General features: G+C 41.8%; 1 protein-coding gene across 3 annotated transcripts in view; it reads left to right on the top strand.

The window, feature by feature from the left end:
* LOC123512918 (nuclear hormone receptor FTZ-F1 beta-like) overlaps window positions 1–5,000 on the top strand; it is a 177,115-nt gene that overhangs the window by 31,164 nt on the left and 140,951 nt on the right. The window contains exon 3 of one of the 3 annotated variants that reach the window (XM_045269575.1): window positions 708–810. The exons of the other annotated variants lie outside the window; for them this stretch is intronic. The gene's annotated coding sequence lies outside the window, so the exon portion shown is untranslated. The remainder of the gene's footprint in view (window positions 1–707; window positions 811–5,000) is intronic. 3 annotated transcript variants of the gene reach the window in all.

Genomic DNA, 5,000 nt, shown 5'->3' with positions numbered 1-5,000 from the left:
GCCTCCTCTTATCATGGCTCTCAGTGCACAAAACTTTCTTCTTTCTTCTTTTATCACCCTCTTTATGTCAACTTTTTCTAATACGAGATAGTTAAGGTGGAAAGTCATTTTTACGGTACCAAGACCCATTTTCATATTAATTCTGCTTACTGTTTTTATACAGCTTCAGAAACTTTTGTGCCGATTAGATAAGTGAAGACTCAGGCCATTAATCTTCTGACCTCCATAGAGCCTTCCCAATGTCAATAAAATGGTCCAATTACTCCCAAAACTCAAGGTAAAAATGCGTCCCAGTACTGAAGAGGTTAACCAGTGTTCTTTATCTTGCTATCCGCCCATCCCTACCCTCTTTTTATTTCTGGTGTACCATTGAACTCCCTGCCTGCTTCAGTATTTCCCTCCTGTGCCTTAAGACTGTTTCAAGAGGCAGGTTTCAAGACACACACAGCTTTGGATAATACGTTTGGCTGTTCCCTTTCGTGACTGACACCACAATGAGCCTCTTTTATCTGTATTTCTATATTTTTCCCCTGTACTAGTAACTTGTGCAGTAAAAATAAAATGTACAAATTACTCATTATTATTATTATTATTATTATTATTATTATTATTAGTAGTAGTAGTATTAGTAGTAGTTGTAGTAGTAGTAGTAGTAGTAGTATTTTCATCCTCATCCTTATTGACCGTATTTGCTTTACTATTTGCAGGTAAGCCGTGGCCTCGTTACCTGCGTGGTGAGAGGCAACCAGAGCACTTCTCGCCACTCACCTGCCTCAGCTCAATGCTCTCTTGTCTCTTGTCGACTGTACGGTATGTTCTCCTTTACGCGATATCCTTGTTTCCCTCCTCCTCCTCCTCCTCCTCCTCCTCCTCCTCTATTTCTATGTCGTATTCCATTTAGTTTACTCCTTTACTTTTTGTATTAATTTATTTGTATTTGACTTTTTCTCTTCCCCTTATTTTTCTTCCTCCTCCTCCTCCTCTTCCTCTTTCTATTTCTCCTATTTTTGTACCTCTTTTTTTTTCTCATTTTGTTTGGCGTTACTTTTTTTCCCCTGTTTCTATGTCTCCTCTCCCTCCACTCCTCCTCCTCCTCCTCCTCCTCCTCCTCCTCCTCTTTACGTAAAATCCAGTCAGTCAATCACGTGACAAGGCGGACACACGACCTGTTCTCGCTCTCTCCCGGCTGCGCGAGGTCAGGGGCGGCGTGGGAGGTCAGGTCATCATATCCGTCGGTCTGCCCCATGCTGCTCATATCTCTCTCTCTCTCTCTCTCTCTCTCTCTCTCTCTCTCTCTCTCTCTCTCTCTCTCTCTCTCTCTCTCTCTCTCTCTCTCTCTCTCTCTCTCTCTCTCTCTCTCTCTCTCTCTCTCTCTCTCTCTCTGTGTGTGTGTGTGTGTGTGTGTGTGTGTGTGTGTGTGTGTGTGTGTGTGTGTGTGTGTGTGTGTGTGTGTGTGTGTGTGTGTGTCTGTCTGTCTGTCTCTGTCTCTGGTTATTGTTATTCTCTCTCTCTCTCTCTCTCTCTCTCTCTCTCTCTCTCTCTCTCTCTCTCTCTCTCTCTCTCTCTCTTTTGGTTATTGATGTTATTCAGAGAGAGAAGAATCCTCTGGGTTCGTGGTGGGGAGGAGGGGGCGGGGGAGACAGGAGGAGTATAAAAGGGGGAGGGGGGAGGAAGAAAGGGAGGCAGGACGTCCTTGTCTGGCCTTCCTCTGCTTCTCTTGCACCTTAACTCCTCCTCCTCTTCCTCCTCCTCCTCTTCTTCCTCTTCCTCCTCTTCCTCTTTCTCCTCGTCCTTGTTCTTCACGTCCTTATCCTCTTACTCCTTGTCCTTGTCCATCATTACCTCCTCCTCCTCCGTCTGGCTTTCCTCCTCCTCCTCCTCCTCCTCCTCCTCCTCCTCCTCCTCTGTCTGCCTTTCCTCCTTTCCTTTGTTTCTTAATGTCAAATTGGTCTCATGGATTTCATAGACACAAATTTCTTGCTTACAAAATCAAGCAAAATAAGGATGTGTGTGTGTGTGTGTGTGTGTGTGTGTGTGTGTGTGTGTGTGTGTGTGTGTGTGTGTGTTTATTGTTATATTTTTGGTATTTTCTTTGCTATTAATTCCACTCATGTCATTTAATTTTCTTTTTCCATTCGTTAATCTCTCTCTCTCTCTCTCTCTCTCTCTCTCTCTCTCTCTCTCTCTCTCTCTCTCTCTCTCTCTCTCTCTCTCTCTCTCTCTAACTGTGTAATATCCCCTCCCCCCTCTCTCCCCCCTCCCGTTATGAAGGACGAGGGGAGGCGAGGGAGCAGGAGTTACTCAGGGAACTTAGGAGACGGCGAAGGGTGCGAGGAGACGCGGGGAGAGGGAGTGGGAGAGGAGAGGGAGAGGTGTGCGTGAGTGGGGAACCTCACCCACCTGTTAGCCCTCTAGCGGCGACCCTGAGCCCCTCACACACACACACACACACACACACACACACACACACACACACACACACACACACACACACACACACACACACACACACACACACACACACTATTAAAGGTGTATTGTTGTATATATTTGTACGTACACTGGTCTCTGGCAGACTGACCACACACACACACACACACACACACACACACACACACACACACACACACACACACACACACACACACACACACACACACACACACACTTGAACATCACCTCCGTCACGCACATACACAATGTAAAGACAACGTACATACATACACACATACATACGGGTATACACACACACACAAGCACACACATCCACACGTGGAAGGCTAAATACAGACATACTGTGATGAAATAAAGCTCATAAATGGCGGAGTTAAAATCACCTTGAGAGAGAGAGAGAGAGAGAGAGAGAGAGAGAGAGAGAGAGAGAGAGAGAGAGAGAGAGAGAGAGAGGTAGTGTAAGGAGACCAAGTGAAAAAAAAGAAAAGAAAAAGAAAAAATAAAGAAAAAAGACCAGACGCCTAGGCCAGCTGTCGTCACAAGGTCGTTCTTATCCCTCCTCTCTCTCTCTCTCTCTCTCTCTCTCTCTCTCTCTCTCTCTCTCTCTCTCTTTCTCTCTGGGGGTGATAAAGGGAAATATTTGTAAACTGGAAAAAGATAAAGGAGAGACAAGAAAGAATTTATTTTTTCCTTTTATTCTTGTTTCTCTTTTTTTTATTCTTTCCTTCTCTTCCTCTTTCTCTTTATTGTTTTCCTAGTTTGTTTTTCAGTATGTTTTTCTTTTTTGTTTCTTCTTATTCTTCTTTTCTTCTTCTTCCTGTTCTGTCTCTGTATCTCTTTTGTTCTTTTTATCTTTACTGATTCTTATCCTCCTTCTCTTCCTGCTCCTCCTCCTCCTCCATCATCACGTCCTCTCATGTTTCCCTTTCCCCCCCATTGCCTCTTCTTCTTAATCTGTCTCCGGCATCCACCTCCTCCTCCTCCTCCTCCTCCTCCTCCTCCTCCTCCTCCTCCTCCTCGTCCGTAATGTCCTTGTCATGAAGGCCGCTGCAATTGGGAAAAAAATATATTAAAGCACCCACCTCCTCCTCCTCCTCCTCTTCCTCTTCCTCTTCCTCTTCTTCTTCTTCTTCTTCTTCTTCTTCTTCTTCTTCTTCTTCTTCTTCTTCTTCTTCTTCTTCTTCTTCTTCTTCTTCTTCTTCTTCTTCTTCTTCTTCTTCTTCTTCTTCTTCTTCTTCTTCTTCTTCTTCTTCTTCTTCTTCTTCTTCTTCTTCTTCTTCTCCTCCTCCTCCTCCTCCTCCTCCTCCTCCTCCTCCTCCTCCTCCTCCTCCTCCTCCTCCTCCTTCTCCTGCTCCACCACCACCACCACCACCACCACCACCACCACCTGTGTGCACATCCTCTGTGTATACATTAGCATAGAGAGAGAGAGAGAGAGAGAGAGAGACTGTGTGTGTGTGTGTGTGTGTGTGTGTGTGTGTGTGTGTGTGTGTGTGTGTGTGTGTGTGTGTTTACGCGTACATGGATTCCCTGATGACTGTTTTCTCGTTTTCTGTTGTTTTTTTATTTATTTTCCATTTATTTATTTATTTTTTATTCGTGGCAGGAATGGGATGCTTTTTTTTTTTTTCTTTACCTGCGTGTTATTCATTTCTCATCGTTTAGTTTTTGTTTTTGTTGAGTGATCTGTATTGAAATTCTGGTTTATTTATTTATTTATTTTTTAGTCGTGTGTTTTTTTTATATTTATTTACTGGGTTGGAATTTTTTTTTTTTTTATCCTTTTTAAGTCTTTGGTGGAATTTCTGTATGATCTTTTTTTTTTTTTTCCAGTCGCTCCTTTTTTCCCTCTGAATTTATATGATCATCCGGATTGACGATTTTTTGCCCATATTTGTAGTTGTTTTTCTTCCGTTTTCTTTTAAATATATCTTTTGATGACGTGCGAATTTTACATAACTTTATTTTTTTAGTTTGCGTTAGAATTCGAATATATTTTTTTGGGTAGTGTCTTTTTTTTATATAGAGTTTGTGAGATTATTCAAGTTAAGTTAATTGCTCTATCATTTTTAACCTTTTTTTTAATTCATCTTTATTTTTTGTTGTGTCTTTGTGTCATTTCTCCCTTTATTCTCTTTCCCTTTAATTAGTAAGTCAGTGTTTGCTTTATTTTTTTCAATTTATCTATTTTTTATTGTGTTTCTTTGTGTCATACCTTCCCTTATTCTCCTTTCTCTTTCCCTTTAATTAGTAAGGCAGTGTTTGTTTTTATTTCTTAAATTTATCTTTTTCTTTAATTGTGTGTATTTGTTTCATACCTCTCTGTATTCTGTTTCCCTTTAATTAGTAAGTGAGTGAGTTTTTTTTTTTTTAATCTTTTATTGTGTGTCTTAGTGTCATACCTTCCTTTATTTCCATTCCCTTTAATTAGTGAGTGTTTGTTTTGTCGGCGATGAAAGGCTTGACTCTTGACTGTTTCCTGTTTTCTGTTAATGGAGTGACCTTGCCCTTCTTCCTCACCTGAGTTTTTCGTAAGAGCTGCGCGT

The sequence above is a fragment of the Portunus trituberculatus genome, chromosome 35, assembly GCF_017591435.1.
Source record: "Portunus trituberculatus isolate SZX2019 chromosome 35, ASM1759143v1, whole genome shotgun sequence".
NCBI lineage: Eukaryota > Metazoa > Arthropoda > Malacostraca > Decapoda > Portunidae > Portunus > Portunus trituberculatus.
This window is presented reverse-complemented; position numbering and strand designations above follow the sequence as displayed.